This window comes from Rhyacophila brunnea, unplaced genomic scaffold, assembly GCF_057557595.1.
Source record: "Rhyacophila brunnea isolate RB1 unplaced genomic scaffold, BYU_Rbru_1.0 scaffold_5, whole genome shotgun sequence".
Taxonomy (NCBI): domain Eukaryota; kingdom Metazoa; phylum Arthropoda; class Insecta; order Trichoptera; family Rhyacophilidae; genus Rhyacophila; species Rhyacophila brunnea.
This window is the reverse complement of record NW_028233170.1, coordinates 3,456,542-3,477,408: the sequence shown is the minus strand read 5'-3', so window position 1 is coordinate 3,477,408 and position 20,867 is coordinate 3,456,542. Positions and strand designations below refer to the sequence as shown.

The 20,867-nt window shown below is 32.9% G+C and overlaps 1 protein-coding gene across 1 annotated transcript in view; it reads left to right on the top strand.

Moving 5' to 3' along the window:
* Window positions 1-6,457: 6,457 nt before the first annotated feature.
* Window positions 6,458-20,867, top strand: part of LOC147065911 (alpha-tocopherol transfer protein-like) — a 99,438-nt gene continuing 85,028 nt past the window's right edge. Inside the window, exon 1 of the mRNA XM_085955932.1 lies at window positions 6,458-6,527. The gene's annotated coding sequence lies outside the window, so the exon portion shown is untranslated. The remainder of the gene's footprint in view (window positions 6,528-20,867) is intronic.

The following is a 20,867-nucleotide window of genomic DNA, read 5'->3' as shown; positions in this document are numbered from 1 at the left end:
GATTAGCAAGTGTACATATTGTTTTTCAATTTGTGTATGAGTCAGAATATGGACCTAATAGTTTGAGCAAATCCCATTTCCATTCCATTTCTCGTAAAAACAAAGTTTGTTAATACAAAATTTCCACCATGAGGAGGTCCATATAATCTTATTAGGATCGGACATGGTAAAAACAATATATATATATATAATATATATTCGTATATTCTATAGAATTCGGGTTTATTGTCCCGTGTTTTGAATTCCCACTTCTTCGGGGTCTATGGATATAGTATACTGTGTATATTATTACATAATTAACTATTTAAACAGTCGTACATAACATATTATTTGGAAGTTCAGAGCAGTGACGTCCTATGGGGATAGACAGACAATGTATTGATTATGTATTGGATATGAAACAAAAAAGGAAATAGGACAATAATTTTATTATTGACAAAAAATCATAAAAATGAGACTTTTCCTGCGGCACTAACACGGATTCATGGATGTTGTTATTGATTTGTTTTCGTCGAGTATCTATATTACCAAAAGAATTGAGGACACTTCTAATATTTTTTATATAAGTTATCAAGTCTTCCGGTTAGTAAAATTACTCTTTCGAGCGCTGATAAAAATGTCTGTTTAGAGTTTTTGCACAAGTTTTATAAATACAAGTTTTTTTGTTAACGAGCAGATATCAGTCTAGCTAGACTAGATTCAAATGACAATGTAGTACAAATTTCAAGCGGATGTCATTATTGACGATTAATTAAAAAAAATATTAGAATTTATATACTTACACATTTTTTACCAAAAACATAATATTATGATATTTTAAATACATAGGTACTATGATATTTTCATATTAGATTAAAAACTCAGATTTAACGTAAAAAACCCAATATCAATATTTCTACTTGTGTCTCGCAGGACACGGAAAGTTTATCATTTTTATGTTGGCAACTAGGCAGTAGGTAATATTATTTTTCTGTGTCAAAATAGAAATCAGATACAGACATTTTTGGCCGAAAATCAAAATACCTAACACTATTTTGAATACAATACTACCTACTAACATCTCGCAGGATTTAGAAAGTTTATTTATTAATAAAATTGGTTTTATATTTTTATTGTGGCAATTCGACAAACTTTCAATATCAATTTTAATAATATAATATCTTTCACAAACTTCTTAGTGATAACTCGCTGGTTTGTTGGTAAAACTCATTGTGTGATAATTAATCAACATTTCTGAGATAATGAGGCTTGAATGTATTTTTTGCAATAACAAATCCATTTTCCCTTATATTTGTATACAATGTACAAAAAATCAGAGAATAGATAATCTGAGTCTGTAAAAATATTAGGAATATTAAAAAAAGAGTTTTTGTATATTATAATGAGTTTTCCTCACACATGTTTGCTAGTAAAGTGATAGGTATGTACTATTTCAATACTTTGGCAAGGTTTTCTGCAATATTCATGATTGTTTTAGAAGACTCTTTTTACTTAATTTATTAATAATAAAAATATTTCATAAAGTTTTATTTTAACTAAAATATTAAATAGAAACAATTAAAATAAATTAAACATTATTTCACAATAATAATACAATACATTCTGTATATAATAAATAATAATAAAAATATATCCAGTGTTTTCATTCTATTCGAGAAGACCAAAGTTCAAAAAATATGGTCATGGACTGCAGGTAAAATGAAAATAAAATGTATTTAATCATACAAAATAAATTTAATAAAATGTGAATATTAAAAAGCATCTAAGTATTTCAAAAAACTCTCATAATATATAATAATTATTATTATAATGATTAGACACCGGACATCTGGAGTCCTTTTTTTTTGGGACGGACTCGAATATTACAACATTTTTTAATTAAAAAATGCGTTAATAATTTATGGAACCTATGTTTTTCAGAAAAATAAGTTGTACGATGTAGTAGGTACAATGAAATATGAAATAAATGATATTGATAATATGTGCAAGAGACTTTATCGATACTTAATTATATAGAAACGCTGCTATTAGTAGATATACTATACTACTTAGAGAAATTAATGAAGCGCTTACGTATAGAGTGGAAGAATTAGTTGTAAATAGTAATATCTATAATATTTAATAATATTCCACTTATATACCTATTATTGAAATCAATGTTTAAAATTTCTACTAAACTACTTTTATTTTCACTATCAAATAACAAATCACACTTGCTCCCATAATGAGAAGGACCTGACAGCTAGTGTATTATTAAAATTGTACCAATTCTGAATGATTTCGTATATTATGTTGATACTACGAAAATATATAATATGAAAACATATTATTATATTATATGGATTTATGGATAGGTAAAATGGGGAATATCGGACCTACGTGGTTAATGAAACCCTTTAGAAAAAGTTTCGTACGAAATATACTTCAAATCGTACTTTTGTGTTTCAAGCAAGTGGTTGGACATATTGAGATATTCAATTTTAATATATAGGTACTGATGTTGTAATGTTTTTTTTGACATTTTATAGGCCATTTTCAAACACTTTATATTCATCATGCAAAATATGTAAGTACATGCGTTTTCTGTTAATTGCTACTCCCTAATACTATAAATTATATATCATAGTATTATTTCAATGAAATATATAAACCCGATATAATTATTTATTTCGGAAGTTATCAAAATAATAAATCATAATTAGTCGACATTGATACATTGTGTATATATAGTACCTAATACCATTGATAATAAATTATTTTATCAAGAAAATATTAGATATAAATAGGTATAACACAGTTGCAGTGCCTACCATTTGCCTTAACAAGTTGACCTTGGTTCTAATAGTTCATTGCTTTATCCAATCTGGGAGTTCACACATGAAACAATAATTTGATGTTATAGTAATATGGTAGAAAAAACAAAAAAAACTTAACCTGCGCGTTTGTTAACTGATCTACGTATTTTCTTAAAATCCGAGATCACTCAGTTTTGACGATTATGGATTATAGCTTAAAATTGTTTATTTGTTTTTATTTAGTGAGTAGGTATATTTCGTGATATTTCACATTAGCTGGTTCCATTGTTTGCGGGAAATGACGATTTAACGGGCTTACATATTGAATGTATTAATAGTATGTAATATATTCATTACGAGTTTTCACAAACACTTCAGATAATCAAAATTTGTTTTTTACTTGATCCTTTACTAATAGGTAAGAAGGTTTTAACAATCTTTTATTATGTCAATGTGCATTTACGATCGGTGAGTGCGCATAGTGCACGAAGAAGCCAAAAGGCATAAGCCGGGTCGTAAATAATGACTAATAGAATACCTAGTACAAAACATAAATCAATTAGAATTTATTGATTAATATTTTTGCCACTCGTACCCGTTAGATATAGGGACCATTATACCACTTTCCTCTAGAAGGTATATAAGGTACTTTTAAACACTTTGTACATTTTGCATTTTTGTTTATTGTTATTAAATCTTAGTTGATATTATTCTTTTGACTTATTAACTTAAAAATAACAACAATGGATGAAATATAATATTGTCACATATATAATATTGTGTAAGTATATAATATATAATTATCAAGCCTCGATAGCGAAGGCTGCGTGACTAGCAAATGCACTTACGACCTATGTAAACCTGCCGTTCATATTATTTTAAAAGCACATTGGCATTGTTATTTTTTTAAGATTATCCTTTGCTTTGTAATTTTATTCTTGTAAATCCACGGTATTATAGATGGTTGCACTATTATATCTAAAATGTAAACATAAATTTATATACAATATTGGTATATACTACAGCTGATGATGATACATACTATCGTATGGAAAATAATTCATTTTTAAGTTGTGAACTTCTTGTACGTATCATGCAACGAAAGCAATAAAATCGTCTTCAAGTTTTTGTCATTGGTCGGGAACCTTTTTTGATACATACACCTACGGCAGGTGAATTTTAAACACAGCAAATTTTTCACAGTTTTGAAGTTACGCTATTTCTTAATGTATATAAATCAGTCATTTAATAAATAAGGACAAATATCACCAACAAGTTAGTTCAAGTAAACAATCGACTCCCACGTCCTCTATACTTAATTGACTTTATATGCAATAATATGTACCTACCTATATTTTGTACTGTTATTCAATTGAAAATGTCCATTAGGATAAAATCGGTTGAATATCAACATTATGGAATAAATGTGGAAAAAGTACGAAAGTACATATTATAAAGTGTTTTAATGAAATATTTATCTAGGTACCAGTCGTTTTATGTGATGAATAGTTCTTTACACTTTATAATATGTAAGTATTTAAATCAAATACATAATATAATCATATATCAGATAATTACTTTTTAATAACAACATTTAAATATAATGCTAATTATGTCGAATGGCCGCCTAATCGGCGCGCCTTTAGCATACAATGTATTAAATGGAACGGCGGGACTTTTTTTAACGTTACACACCTACAAACTTACCTGTAGAATGGCCAAAAATGGAACTACGAATTACCATAGGACGCCATTTTGAAAATTTCATTCGAATGTCAGATTTTGTCCAGTTACTAGTCTTGATTGGGTAGTTTTCGACAATGGCTCCATTTTTTTGTAGTACTTATTCCACTTTTAATCAACAAATTAGGACCGGTTTCTTCCGCCTCAGAGGGACATTTTCAACTGAATCTTCCCTTGTTCGGTTGAAAATGTCCCTCTGATGCGAACGAAACCGGTCCTAATTTATTGATTAAAAGTGGAATAAGTACTAAAAAAAAATGCGTTTTTTTAATTAAACAACAATAAATATTAACGTAATACAATCACTAAGTGAAAATCTGAAGTATTAAATGGGACAGCGGGACTTTTTTTAACGTTACACACCTACAAACTTACCTGTAGAATGGCCAAAAATGGAACTACGAACTACCATAGGACGCCATTTTGAAAATTTCATTCGAATGTTAGATTTTGTCCAGTTACGAGTCTTGATTGGGTAGTTTTCGACAATTGCTCCATTTTTTTTGTAGTACTTATTCCACTTTTAATCAATAAATTAGGACCGGTTTCGTCCGCCTCAGAGGGACATTTTCAACTGAATCTTCCCTTGTTCAGTTGAAAATGTCCTCTGATGCGAACGAAACCGGTCCTAATTTATTGATTAAAAGTGGAATAAGTACCACAAAAAAATGCGTTTTATTAAATTAAACAACAATAAATATTAACGTAATACAATGACTAAGTGAAAATCTGAAGCAATATTATATTGCAAAACCTTTAGAAGAATGCAATTACGGCTTACGCAATACATAATATTATAATAGTAGGTTCAAACGAATATTTTCAGGGATGTTTCGCATCTACAGATGTACGCCACTGGTATTTTGAAGATGAAATTTCTTACGATCGATTTGATGAAATTCTTCAATGTCAATAGTTTATAATCAAATAGACCAGTTTGGGCAGAGCATCCTCAAAATACTTAAATATCTAAAGAAATAAACAAGTAGGTATGTGACTTTTTTATCGATATGTAGGTACGGTATTGTTGCTTGGTAATACTAATAGGTATCAATATGATACACTTAGAACATAAAACGGGTCAGCGGACAAAATCTTTCAATATTTGTATTTATATTAGTGGTAGGTACGCAAAAGCTATTCGATATTTAATTATGAAAAAACATATTCTACACGCATTTTATAAAAATGGTTTACCATTACTTACCTGCAATAAAACAAACCATAAATTTTGTAATGCGACCTTTTTAATTACAGTTTGCGAATTTGAATTCGTGTGAGTCGCCCGCACGTCGCGTTAAAATATTGGCAAGACGATTATCTTAATTACAATAATTACCATCGCACCTGAGCTGCCAGAAAAAACAACTGACTAATTGTAGAAATCCATACTAAGAATCATTTGGGCAAAAGTCTCCTTAGGATATTGGATTCGTCCACCATTTTAATGTGTTTTTTTATGGGTTGACGGTTAAAGACTCGAAAGATCCGGTCTTTAATAATGATGTAAGATGTGAAATACATATTTTGCGTTATTATTATCGCATTTGGAAATGTTTAAACGAGACATCTAGTAAATTTTTTATAAAGATGTACAAGTATAATATGCCATCAATTGAATTTTCTTTCTAACTAATTTTCATTGGAATCACTAGATGTCACTCCAAGCTGGTAATGCATTCGTTTATATTAATTATCATTGACCCATGACAACTTGGAATAATTAATTTATTCTGTTGCACTTATTGCAAATTTAATTGGTAATGTGAAAAGAAAAATTAGTGCAGTGCGTTTTATTTTTTTTAAACTAAATTAAATTTAAAACTTCAAGGTGTAAACACTGTAAACAGATTTCGTAGGTATACATTGTTATTTTAAATAAGTGACAGGTATTATACATTTTCATTGTGACTATTAAAGTGAGTATCTGAATGAAATCTGGGACTGGTTCTAATGTAAAGCAACTGATTGAAGATTACTCAGCTAAATGTAAGTCTATTTTTTTATTTCCAAGTTTATCTACTGAATATTAGTAGGTACCGAATTTAAGGGTGTATTTATGTGGGTGGGTACTAAAATGTATACTACCAGTTACAATAAAATTAATTTTTTTTATGGAATTCAAGACATACATAATCATCAATCACCTCGATCCACATGTGTATGGAGGTCACATTTAAATTGGCTCTATAATCCGATATGTATCTTGGTCAATTATTATATGTGTCTTTTATATTTTTTACGAGAAATTATTTATGTTGGCGACTTGCCCAACTTATTAGTTCGAGGCTCTGAGTCCAAACGAACGTTTTAAAAACAACATCTGAATTTTCCAAACCTAAGCTTCAAACCCGACTTCATAAGCTTGGGGTTATGCAATTTGGGCATTGGAGTGCCGTGAATGTAGACAGGCCACGCGTTGCATAGGGGCGGAAAATGAGGGAACGATTACAAATATTACAACTTTTGAGAGCAGTGCTGATTTTCCATATTGCAAAATAATCGATGCATAAAAATCTTGGTATCATAATTATTATTGTTTCATTGTAATTTCTGCCCATTGCAAAAGATATCCTATTGGCGGTTTAGCGCACATTTTAAGAATAGTGCCTCCAAACCTGTCAGCGTCGTAGACCTTCACGTACCTAAAACCATCACTGTTTCTGAGTAGGATTCGTATAAATGCTCGTAATTGTCAATAGATAGTGTGTACCTATGCCGATTTAAAGATTTTTTGTGGATTTGTCTGTTTAAGATAACCAAAAATAAATATTACAATAGGTAGTAGGTACATAACTAAAAATAATAGGGAACATTCTCGTTCTGAAGTCTACCTAAGGGCGGATAAGTGGCACAATGTCTAAGGCATTGGTGATCTGATACGAATGGTTCGGGATAGGGAGATGATGTACTTCATTGTGGTTGCCAATCTTCTATAGGGGTGCCCCACGGACCTAAAAGTAAATGGGTACATACCTAACCTATAAAACTTGCAGACAATTTGGAATTTAAAATAAGAGAGGACGGTATTCTAATTCTGCTCAAGGGCTGCACTGCCAGGACTGTAAGTAAATAATAATAATATATAGTATTGCATCCAATTACTTACACTTTGCCTAGGACAGTGGTCGGTAAACTCATTAGTCGACAGAGCCAAATATCAACAGTACAACGATTGAGATTTCTTTTGAAAGCCAAATTTCTTAAACTTAAACTATATGTAGGTACACTGCTTATTAACTTAATAAACTTTAATTAAAGTTCTAAATCTTAATTAAACTATAGGTAAGTACACTGAATAAAACTTGATATCATACTTTTAATAATGATTTTATTAATTAATAAAAATTAAATTGTAAATAAGGTATCCATAAAATTAAATCATGACAAACACTTAGGTGATATCCATATCCTTGAAAAGTTTCGGTAAGTCAGGTTTGTATGTTGTTGTTTTTAATTTTAGGCACGATTCCAGGTTCTCATCAATAAGACGACTTCTCAATTTACTCTTGATAAGGTTCGTGATTGAAAAAGATTGTTAGCATGATTTTATATAGAACCGGAAAGGGAAAGAACAGGAAACGCTATTTTTTTCGACTGATCATATAAGTCAGGAATATTATTTCAGGTGTTAAAAATCATCATGTCTTCCTTCTCCAGGTCTTTCAAAGCAGACTACTTGTGCTGTGAACTATGTTCATATTTCTTTTTCTCTAATATCTTCTCTATATCTAATATCTATAATCTTATGATCTATAATCTTGGAATAATACCGTTTTCAAATAAATTATATATGTATTGTGTTATTGTACATTAAAATTCATAATATATATCAATGAAATGTCATTAATTAACGCTCTATTGCTACGTATCTGCAACGGATGGAAAATGAATCCAAACAGTTATTCAGATACATTGGTGTACACTGCACACTTTAATAAATGTATTATTATATACATTATATAATTATCGACCGTGTCTCCTTCCTATACCAGTTGTAAAAAACGTCCTGAGGTTACTTCGCAAAGAAATTGGTATTGCAAAAGCAATAAACCTCTAGTTTATTGCGTAGACGAGGACAAACTCATAAATAATATGTCGTTTCAAACAGATTTACGTCGAGTATTGGATGAGTTTAAATTATTAAATAAAATACTAAATATTTCTTTCCTCATGAGCACCATTCTTAATCGCTGAGATGTTTTGAGGCTCTACCAACACGGTTCTCTGATTCTCTCAAAGCATAGCGAAGACTGCTCTATAAAACCCCTTCAGTCAGCCAGGTCGGCGCACTAACTTTCCTTCTCTTCTTCGCCTTCTCCGAAAACCACCCATTACCATCAATTATGTTTCTAGGTTCTTCTTTTCACGACGAATAGCATGTTCGAAAAGTTCTAGAATTCATCGCAGATATAAATATAAATTATCGATTGCCATTCTTTTATTTTGGATCTCTGAATGATTGATTGATTTGTTCTGTTAATTATACAGTCTGGCATTTTCTGAAATGCGGCATCCACTAACGAAAATTGAATCTGTCCGCTGCGCTCATGGAGCCACCCTTACAAGCGAAATCGTATCTACATTCATAGCCAACGTTCAGTTTGGGCTAATTTGCATATAGTGATATTATAAAATATCATTGGCTGGAACCGCTCCATACTGATCAGCCGAGACCAAATTTTCTGCATACCGACTGGTTGCGCCAAATTGCGGTGGCCGTAATCCTTACTTCCCTCCTCCCTCAAATCCCAGTATTATTGTCACTAGAACAACAAACCGGCGGTCACGGGTCATTATAGACCGTGATGCAAATAACATTTAGTTAGCTCGAATGACATCCAGCAAGTAAATGTGGGAAAGTTTTTATACTTCACCGTCTCTTCCTACCAATAGCGTGACTCAAAAGTTAACTCAAAACATATCTGTTCATTCATCTACCCTCATATATCATCCATAAAAAGAGTACCGTCAAGTGCTGCCCACCGGGTAACACGAACAAAAAATACCGCGCGAGTAACAGTGCAACCAGACCACGGAGCCATCGTACATCATCATAAAGGTCAGTTTCTGGCATTCTGTTAAATCGCCTAGATCCAGAATTCACATCATCCTTAAAATTACAGTCTACTTGCAAAAAGCGCCACCAACGACTAATACCAATGAGCGGCTAAGATTGTTTTACAAACTGTCATAAATTGTGAATGTGTCAAACATAATAATACAAGAATTTAACAAAAATCCTATCTTACATATTATAATATTGTGGTAAATTAATAGCACCAACAGAACACTATTTAAAGGTTTTGCCTTGGGTTTAGGGTCCGCAACTCATAAATAAGGAGGTTTTGATAAGCTCAATCATCGTGTATCATGGTGACAATTTCCCCAGCTACGCTAAAATGTTCAGGATCGACCCTAACCTTGCGATGGTGATCAGAAGAAGAAAAAGCCCTTGTGACAGAGTCGGGCTAATGAGGGTTTTTTGTAGTCGTACTTTAAGATAATACCCAGCAGTGGCGAATAGTGGAGGCAGACTAATAAGATCCGCCATAAACAGTACACACTAAACTTTGTCAGTCATACATACTTGTTTTCATTGAAATAAGACTACAATTTACATACTATTATGGTGTTGGTTAATTTTTAAAATTCAATTGAACCTTGCGAAAACCATGCCATAATACCTACATAATAATCAAAAAATACTCGCCTATCTATAAAATATCTAAAATAATTATGCAGTTAAATCATACATAACTTCGAATATTTTATAGAAAGAATAATATTTTTTATCGTTTGGTTTAGGCAGGCTTTAATGAATTTAAAAAAAAAACCAACAATATGTGCAATATGTATTCTTAATTCAACGAAAACAAATAAGTATGAATAAAAAAGTGTGCACAATTTTGTCGTATCGCCCAAAATATACCAAAACTATTACGGTTTGGTTAGGCAGGGTTTGATTGATTTTAAAAAACTAACCGACACCATCTGTAAATTGTAGTCTTAGTTCAGTAAAATCAAAAACGTGTGACTAAGAAAGTTTAATGTGCACTGTTAATGGCGGATCTTAACAGCCAACCTCCACCCTTCGCCACTGATACCTAGTTTGATTTCATTGCTGCTAAATCTTACTTTATTTTCGGCGTAATCTAGTTGAATATTGTGAATAATTTTATTATCAACATAATCTACCTAATCTATAACAAGTTTATTCTATAATGTTTTTCCGTTATGTTCTTCTGTCCCGTATACCTAGACACTGGCGATGATAATAATAATCAATTCAAATTTAGGTCCAGTACTCTACGAACTTGGAATTGCCATACAAAGTTCTTCAACAAAAATATTTTTTGTTGACAATATCGATCTGATCTTCCTAATAACGTCATACATAATAGACCATAATAATTATTCCGATAGAAAGGAAAACATGTGTGTCGTCCATTTTCTTTTCAAGATTATGAAACTGATATGATTGTACTTATTGAGTTTTGTGTATGTAGTGAAGAAGAGGTAAGGTTCCTGGCAGCGTGTTCCGCCGTATCACAATTCACCGTGAAATGTTGTAGCGGAAATATATGGCGGTATTATAAAGACCGTCTAACCTCTTTGAGTACGTCAGTACTATAAGTAGCTACTCAGCGCTCGAAATGGAATATTTTACGAACCGGAGCGCTCAATATTTTATGAAAATGTTAACAAAGTTATCTAATTGCTTGTGTATTTTATAAAAATAAGTGTGTTATGCCGTGTCCACATTGGCAACCTCATTAAATTTCGATTAAAAATTTTTGGTCAAACAAATTTTGATAATTATCGTGAAATTTAATGAGATTACCAGTGTTGACAAACTTTTAGATTTTTACGTTAAATGACAAATCTAGCCCACTGTCAAATTAATATGTCCACGAGACGGAGCGATAATTTTGGTGATTTTACGAACCGGAACGGCGCTCCGGTAAAAAAATAAAATTCATATCTAAATAAAACAATTGTCGGTTTAAACTTTACAGGAAATCAGCAGCAAACAAGTTTTGAAAATAGCCGATATATTCGATTATTTGTTAGGTTAGGTTAGGTTTTCATTCTTGAATTCACTAATTTTGCCAAAATCAGCAATGAAAATTGAATTAATTTTCATATTAAATCTAATAAAATTGGAGACCGTATAGTATAATATGGTCATCTCTTTCCGATATGAACGCTCGCGACGAACTGTCCCATGGCGAAATGTTTTACGTACAATTTACATGTAACTAGAGTTGGGTTTCGGGAATTTCCCGACGGGAATTCTCGAGAAATTTTCGAGATTTTTCATCCCGAATCTCGAGAATTGAAATTTTTAACATTTCGGGAAATCCCGCATCTCGAGAATCTTATCGCGGGATTCGGAATTTCTTTATTATCAAATATTATATGAAAAACGATTTTCTATATGAAAAAAGTGGACAGAAGATACAAAAGTTCAAAGACTGATCGGGGCATTTAACACAATTAAGCCAACGTCCACTCAAAATGGGCGCAATTTTTGCAAACGCAGCGATTGACAGTCTGTGTTTTTTGAAATTCCATTTTAATAAGTAATGTTTTTAAATATTTTTGTTTTCCTACTACTATTTTGTTTGTCTTCTAACAGAAATAAAAAATAATATCATATTTTTTGGAATTTGTCTGTTTTTACACTGATTTTAGGATTTTTACAGGATTTTTTTTTTAATTTCCTGATATCTCGGGAATTCCTGAGAATTTTTTTTTGGAAATCCCGAATCTCGAGATTGAGATTTTCTCAGGAAACACCCAACTCTACATGTAACCTCCTGGCATGGAGTCAGATGATGGATAATTATTTTTCATTCACTCATGACTGTTATAGTTTAGTTAGAACCTCTTTAAATAAGAAATGGATAAAAACAATGTTATTATTGATGTGATTTCTCGTGATAACAGTATTTAAATAAATGAATAAATCATCCGTCTATTCACCTAAATACTGACGTGTTCATTGTTACTGATACGTATACATTATAGAATTGATCGAAATGTGGTTTTTTATTCATACCGAAGGCAATGAATCCTATGACGTGGTTTATTAAATTTATCGTTAGGTAGGTAATACGTATGTAAAAATCAAATAGGCACTTAAAATTAAATATGAAAAAAATATACCACGTCATCATAAGTTGTTATAAAGAACCATATTGTAATTAATTATTGAGTATGTTTGGAAATAAACGTAAAATATCAATATTCATAATATATTTTTAAACCATGTCCGATCCTAAGATCATAATATGGTCATTGTCATTAACCGGTACATCACTTGATGCACTGTGATATTTCGAGTAATGCATGATAACAGAACTCCTGTTCGACAAATCAATATTACAAATCTTGCAAAGCATTACGGTATCTAGTAAAATAACAAACAATTAATCATAAAACAATCCACAATCGAAACAATAGCGTAACCCGAAGATCCAAACGTTCAATGACAGGTGACAAAATGCATAATCATGGACGAAACTGACCATAAACGAAAAATAATTGTCAATCATAACTCTCTATGGATGGATGGTGACTTTTGCTTGTTTATTTCGTCATCACTCATCACTGTGCTGCATTTACGAGCAGACAAAAGTCACCATAAAGCTATGGTGAGTTTTGTTTGATTTAATTTAGACCAAAGCGATCGTATTATAACAAGCTAAGGTAAACTATTCCTGTTTGGTTATTTTTGCGTATTTCAGACAAGTGTTAGAAGTTTTCAAATGACAAATCAGTAAAACTCACCATCCAAAGTATAGTGACTTTTGCTTGTATATTTATAACGAAGGATTTTTTTTTTTATAGAGTCAATAATGTCTATTCACCTATAATGACTTTTGCTTGATAAGATTTTATCGAAAGTCATTTAGTGGAAAACAAATAATTCGGATTTAAGCAACATTTTACTAACTAATGTACCGTGGTGACTTTTGCATCTTAAAGAACATAATTTTACGCTTCGGGTGACATACTCAACTCAAAACTGCCATTTTCAGGGTTGGTGACTTTTGCCTGAACGGTGACGATATGGGCCTCCATAGTGTGGAAATTACACATAACAAATTAAAATGTTTTTTAGAGTTCCCCACGATGGCCGCGCGGCATAGCGTCGTGGATCCGAGGTTCGAATCTTGGGTCTGACAAGTACACATATTATTTTTCAATTTGTGTATGAGTCAGAGTATCTAATATATTGAGCAAGTGGCTGACATCCATTTCTCATAAAAACAAAATCTGTTAATACAAACCTCCTCTCCGTGGAGGCCCATATGATCCTATTATTGGACATGTTCGGAATGAAAAATGAAATGAATGAGAGTTTAGATAGTTCAGTTTTAACAGCGTAAAAGTTTGGAGTTTTAATAATCGTTTTCTTCGTTAAATTCGATCTTTGTTCTTGTAAAAACGATGTTATTATAAACGACTCACCACTGTTTTAAAGGGTCTTTTATTTTATGGTTCATATTTCGCACCCCTGTTTTGCCAAGTTTTATGGGTGTTTTGAAAACTATGTCATCTACAAAGCGCAGATGATTGAAGTACTTATTGTGATAGCGCCTGTACACGTGCATGGATTTACTGCCAGCAATAGTGTGTATTTTAAACTATCGTGACAATAACTATGTACACGTAAAAATGCTGACTGTCTTTCCAATCTCATTCTTCAGAAGTAAGCGAGACGCGATGTTGTCATTTTATGGGACGATTTCACCGGTCGTAAAAATCGATTAATCTCAAAATGAGTCTCTCCGCGGTGTAGTTCGTTTTTTTGCCGGCAGGTTCGCCACTATCGTTCTACTGCGCAAGCGGAGATCGAAAAATCTCAACTGTCGCATGAAAATTTAGAAGCTTCCGAGCTTTTTTATTCATACATGCAATCTTGCAACTGCAGGATAATACATGTTTACACGTAAATTTTCTTGTTATGGCCGCGATAATACATACTTTCAACAGTAAATTCATGCACGTGTAAACGGAGTATTAATGGTGATTTCTCTGTTTTTCCATTCATGTCGTTTAAATACTCGTAGATCTTACAGAATAGCGGTAAATAGTTTGGATGTGATTGTGTCACCTTGCCGGACACCTTTATTAATGTTAGATCTTTTTTTATTTTATTTGGTGTATAAGCTGGTTTGGGGCACCTAGGCGCAGAGTCTTTATCCCCTTCATATTATGAAAGTGTCTCAATGAGTGCTTGGCGATTCTAAGTCGACCTCTGGAGTTTTCGCGACCACCAGAGGCCGATTGAAGTATATTTGATGGTGACTTTGGTACCTGGACCGTCGTCAATTCCTTCCAGGGTCATGACGCCGCATGATTGCTAAAACAAATGAGAACATACCAGGGAAACATAAATTGAATCTATAATACCAATAATATTATCGCAGAGACAACAGAAAGACCATTATGCGTACAAAACCCGAAAGCTGATTGCCTCGGGAAAAATACTCGTTCAGGTTCTCGGCGATTGGATGGCTTATGCAGTTCCCCCGAGTAGCATACAAGTATTATCATTTATGCTTTTACTCTTGATCTATTTTTTGGTTTGTTATTTATTATTTTTTAATACCTAGGGTAGGTGGTTTCTGATGCCTGCACTTAGGTCAATTGACAGACTGGCCACCATCTTTTGTTATTTATTTTATATTCGAAGGAAGGTCGGTCTCCGGGTGACGCAATGGAGTCCCGATTGCAGTCGCTGGAAAGAAGTGAATTTGGTCTGAAAGGAAGTGAAAATTTCAGTTTTAATATAGCGCCTTGAGATTCTTTGATAGTGTAAGCAGACATTGAAGATTTTTTAATTGAATCAGATGTATGAATGAAACCAAAGTGAACCGCTCGTTTTTATTCTTGTCATTACTTCACTGACAACTTGATTTATTTATTTATTTAAAAAAAAAAACACATTTAGCACATAACAAATTATTAATTCAAGACGTTTAACACATGGCATTTATAATCAAAAGTACAGGTAAATTAACTTAGTAAAAAAAAACAAAGCAAAAAATCATTTCATAGCGAAAGAAACAAAATAAAAATAAAAAACAACAATTATTCAAGAAAAATACAAATTAAACAATAAAATAGAATTTTAAAAACAAAATACATAATGCATCGCTAAAAATGTCTACATCTCTAGGGAGTGCATTGACAAGCCGCACAGCCCTCTCTATTGGCGTCTGGTGAGCCTGACATGATGAAACAGCCTTCACCCAAAATATGTCATGGCTACTACCACGCATGTAATTGACGGGTGCATAAAAATTCAAATTTTTCGGAATGTCGGGATTGGAAACTATACCACGTGAGAGTGGAGAAGAATGGATTGTAATAAAAAATATATTTTACTGCAGTTTCTTCTGAATCCGGCTTGTTCTCTCGATTTTTCATACAGTAGTCACTACTCACTACTGAGTAATGAATCGATCCGGGGTGTTAATAATTTATTATATCTTGGCAACAATATTTTGCTACGAACATAGTATAAAATTGTATTATCAATAACAATACAACTAAAAAACTATTTATACCGACAACAAAAGTTAATAAAAACCTTTTGAATAACCTGTAATATTAGAAAATTGAATTTTTATTAACCACATGATTTTAACCCATTAAATACTTTAGTATGTTATTGTTTTATATTAGTAGTATAGTCATAAAATCTTGCGAGATTTTCTTAGACTATGCTGACGTGATGACGTGTGAATAATGAACCCAGGTTAAGTTCACGGTCGTTGGTATTTCTGAGCAACACTGTATTTAGTTATGGATGCCTTTTTGGTTTCATTCTAGAATATAAATCGAATGTCGTGGTTTTTGTCGTCCAACTGTCTGTTAAATGATGAATAAAAATATTCGAAAAGAATATTCCCATGTATCGATTTAAGTTGAACCAATACAGAACCGCGCCAAGCGTAGTGTTATTGGTGCAAAAGCTGCACTCAGGTGGAAGGATTCAGGAGGCGGTAAAAGTCTGAAAAAACATTTTTTTTGATATCATTAAAATATAAGTATGTTATACAATTACTTAATACAAAAATATACAAAAAGTCGCTTCTTACGTGACATTATTGTTTTATAAATTATTGAGTTCTATACGTTTATCCTGGATACAGCGGCAAACACATTTTGAAAATGGATTATTTGTTAGTTTGTGTTAGTTTAGGTTAAGTTAAGTTACTGACGTTCACCCCGGTCCGGGAATAGTCCTAAAGGTACTTTGTCTGCAACCGGTCCTGCCCTCGGATCGATTAAGAACCTTTGTTCGGCTAGCTCGATACTATTCGGGGAGAGGGTGATCAACTAAAGTTCTCGATTGACACCTTTGGAATGCACTTGATCATTATTATTTAACTTTATATTATTTAAGGTCACTACCTAGTGATAGGTTAGCACCTAGATCATTAGTTATCCGATAGTCTTTCAGATCGAACTTATTTTTTTATAAATGTTTACGTAAGCGTCGAAGACAGCTGACTATCTGTCACTTCTCTTAGTATTAGATGCTTTTCACGAAATGTTTCGTTGATTATTTTTCAAAATAAAAATGAAAACTCCTTTTAGTAATTCAATTCAAATTATTTATTAAATTATTCTCGATAACAAATTTAATTCCTTTTCTTAATTATTTATCATCGACAATTATACACTTTAGTTTAATCTCGAATAATTACATAATTATTTTATACTCTTATTTAAATTAATTATTAAATAAAGTTAATCAATTATAATTATTTTATGTTTAATTAATGTACGATTACACACTTATAACTAAGAGTTGCCGACCGCAAACTTTAAGAAACTCTGCTCCTTTTATATATATAATAGATCGCGAATAGATGACGTGTACTATGACGATATGTTTACTATATCATCTGACAGCTCGAGCCACGTGTCATTCACGATGACGCTTCAACTCGTGACACACCGTGACGTCAGATTGCGACGCGGCCGAAATATCTCCCGAACGAATATCGGAGAAATATTCAAAAAAACTAAGCGAACTCAGACCGCCTCCGGGCACAACCTTCCGGGAATACTGAAAAACCGACTGCTTACGGTACATAAAATACGGATCGTTATATAGACTCCCGGCGGGAAAAACCCGAGATTTTGACGTCATTCGAAATATGGACCAATGGGAGATCGTTCTGCCTCCTCCACAGAGCTAATGGCCAGAGTATCGGACCAATCATAGAAAAGCTGTTTATTTCCCGGCTTTTCCGGAAAATTATGATCATTCAATAGAATAAAAATATATAATTAATTAATACCTATAGGCGGTACAAGTTTGATAACAATCGTGAAAGTCCTTATAGGGCTTTAGGCACAAATTGTCCAAATATCTGTTAGTTCATTTATCGAGCTAACGGAAAAGAAAAATGAAAATATTTTCGCTAAAAATTATACGCAACAGAGGCGTGAATCATTAAGACTACCGACTGGCTACGTGTTTGCAAAGAGAATGGCAGAAAAACAAACTTGTCCGTTTCTTTTATGCAGAACTTTTGCGGGCTAATTATGGATGATCGGAAAGGGTTGCGATTAAAATTTATTCAATCATATTTATGGAACACTCCAACTTAAGGGTATAACATTAGTTTCAATCAAAATTTCTATGACAAGTCTTTATTTATTGAGTTTGAAAATTACCTATTTTGGGTAATTTAATATTGATCTGTCGAGGTTAATCGACAGATTTAAAGAATAATTTTTATTCGTAAATTAAGAGAGCAACCGAGTCCTCAGACTTACATTATCGGAATTTCTATTTTCGAAATTCCTTCATTTAACTTTTACAAAAGTAGGTACTTAAATTGGTACCCTTTTCATTACGATTCGAAATATTAATTTATTATTTAAATTAAGTGTGCGTAATCAGTACTTACAAAACGTAATCATTAGATTTTAAATACGACAATATTTGATATCATAATTTATTTATTTAAGTTATTTTACTTTGGCCGCGGGAAAAACATCGCGACTCAATTTAGAAAAATAAAATTTATTTTTATATAATTCAAAATCAGATTAAATAGAAATGGACATTTATTTACAATGTTTAGCAAATGATATCTCATAAGTCGTTTACAATTTATTATCTATTTTTAACCTTAATCCTATACATTTCAATTACTTACATTCCACCTTATAAGACCATTTTTTGGTCCCCTAAAAAAATTCATCCGTAGTTCATTCTGAGGGGCTATATGTCACTCAGACTGCACTACGGGACTCAATACACAATAACTATAGCTTTGTTTAGAGATTGGGCACGTATTTTTCAAATAAAATCGACATTCACGATCGGATCGAAAAGTTGTGACGTCACTAATTTATTAAGGAAAATGCCGGCTGAGGGCCTACATTTTGGGGCCCTGTCATTACGTTAGGTTAGGTTAGGTTATCCTAACAAATAATCCAGTATATCGGCTATTTTAAAAATGTGTTTGCAGCTGTATCCAGGATAACCGACTAGTACCAATAATTATTATTGTGCTACAGTGCTTCATCTATACAATATATATTAAGTATATTAATTTGTTTTATTAATTTGATGCTTCACATTATAACTCAATATGTTAAGTATATTATTTAATAGGTACAATATTATGCAGGTACTTAATATTTTTTGTATTTTAAAATATCTGATTTAAGTTTTATTGGACTGGGGTGGGGGGGTTTAGTTGAATGAAAAATTTTGGCTGGCACCCGGAAGGTAGATACCCTTGGCGCATCCCTGAACCGATAGTCCTAATCAAGAGGGCGTGAAGTGAAACAAACAAGTTTATTGTTATTTCCTTGGTTACTTTGAGTAACTTGCTAGACAAATAGTTGACTCGCATGATAATTCACTGTTGAATCGACACAAGTATAAAGGACCTCAGCTTCGTTCGGATCAACTTACATGATGATCAACTTTATTGAAATATTGTTCCAACTTATCGATTGACTTTTACCATTCAACATATGACAGTTGAACGCGAGAACTTCCGCATATGCGTACAAATAATTGTGTTAGCAGCGATCCTTTGGCTGACAGTAAGTAATCGGGAGATAAATGATGAAAAGTTAAAGATAGCGACATACTTAGGAAAAGTGACACACTAACAAACCAATTAAAAAATAACACCAAAAAGATTGCAAGATCAAATTCTTTTTTAAAACATTTCAGAAAACACGCGGATAACCTAAGATATCTTGCGGAACCCATGGTTGGGAATCTCTTCATTATAACATGCTGCATATTATAATATATATATATAATAATTATGTAAAAACAATGTAGTATGTAAATTATGGCAAGTGGAGATTTTAATAAAAAAATGCGACGATAAAATAAATAATAATTAAAATTATGACCTTAATAATAATCATCATCAGTCGGGGTCAATCCACTGCTGGATGAAGGCCTCCCCAAGCTTTCTCCAACTCTCTCGGTCCTGTGTCGTTCGCTGCCACGTATTTCCGCCGAACTTTACCAGTTCGTCAATCCAGCGGCTTTTAGGGCGACCCTGTGGCCGTTTCGTACCCCTTGGGTACCATTGGATGACGGCATTTGTCCAGCGGCCGTCCTTTCGGCGAGCAATGTTCCCCGCCCATCTCCATTTCAGCTGTTTGGCAACGTCTATTACATCGCGTACTCTTGTCTGCTTCCTAACCCATTCGTTTCTTTTACGGTCCTTTCGCGTGATGCCCAACATGCACCTCTCCATGCCTCGCTGTGTGACTCTTAGCCTTTCGACATCTCTCGTGTTGAGGGTCCACGTCTCGCAGCCATACGTGAGCACGGGTAGCACACATTGGTTGAACACCCTACGCTTAAGACATAATGGTAGGTCACTCTTGAAGATACTCGTACTATTCAGACGTCCGAAAGCACTTCATCCCAGCTTTGTTCTCCGAGCAATTTCATCGTGCATGCTTCCGTCTATGGACACCTGCTGTCCGAGATAGACGTAGCTGCTGACTTGCTCGAGTTGGGTGCCAGAAATACAGATAATCGCAGGGTCCGAAAAACAGTTCATCACTTTTGTCTTTGGGACATTTATCTTTAGACCGACCGTTTGACTGACATCCGCGAGTTCTTGCATTCTACCGTGGAGGTCTTTCGGGTCTTGAGAGAGTATAACAATATCGTCTGCAAAGCGCAGGTGACTGAGGTGCTCTCCATTAATTGGAACACCTTTTTCCTCCCAATCAAGTTTCCTAAATAAGTCCTCAAGAGTAGCGGTGAATAGTTTAGGTGAAATGGTATCACCTTGCCGGACA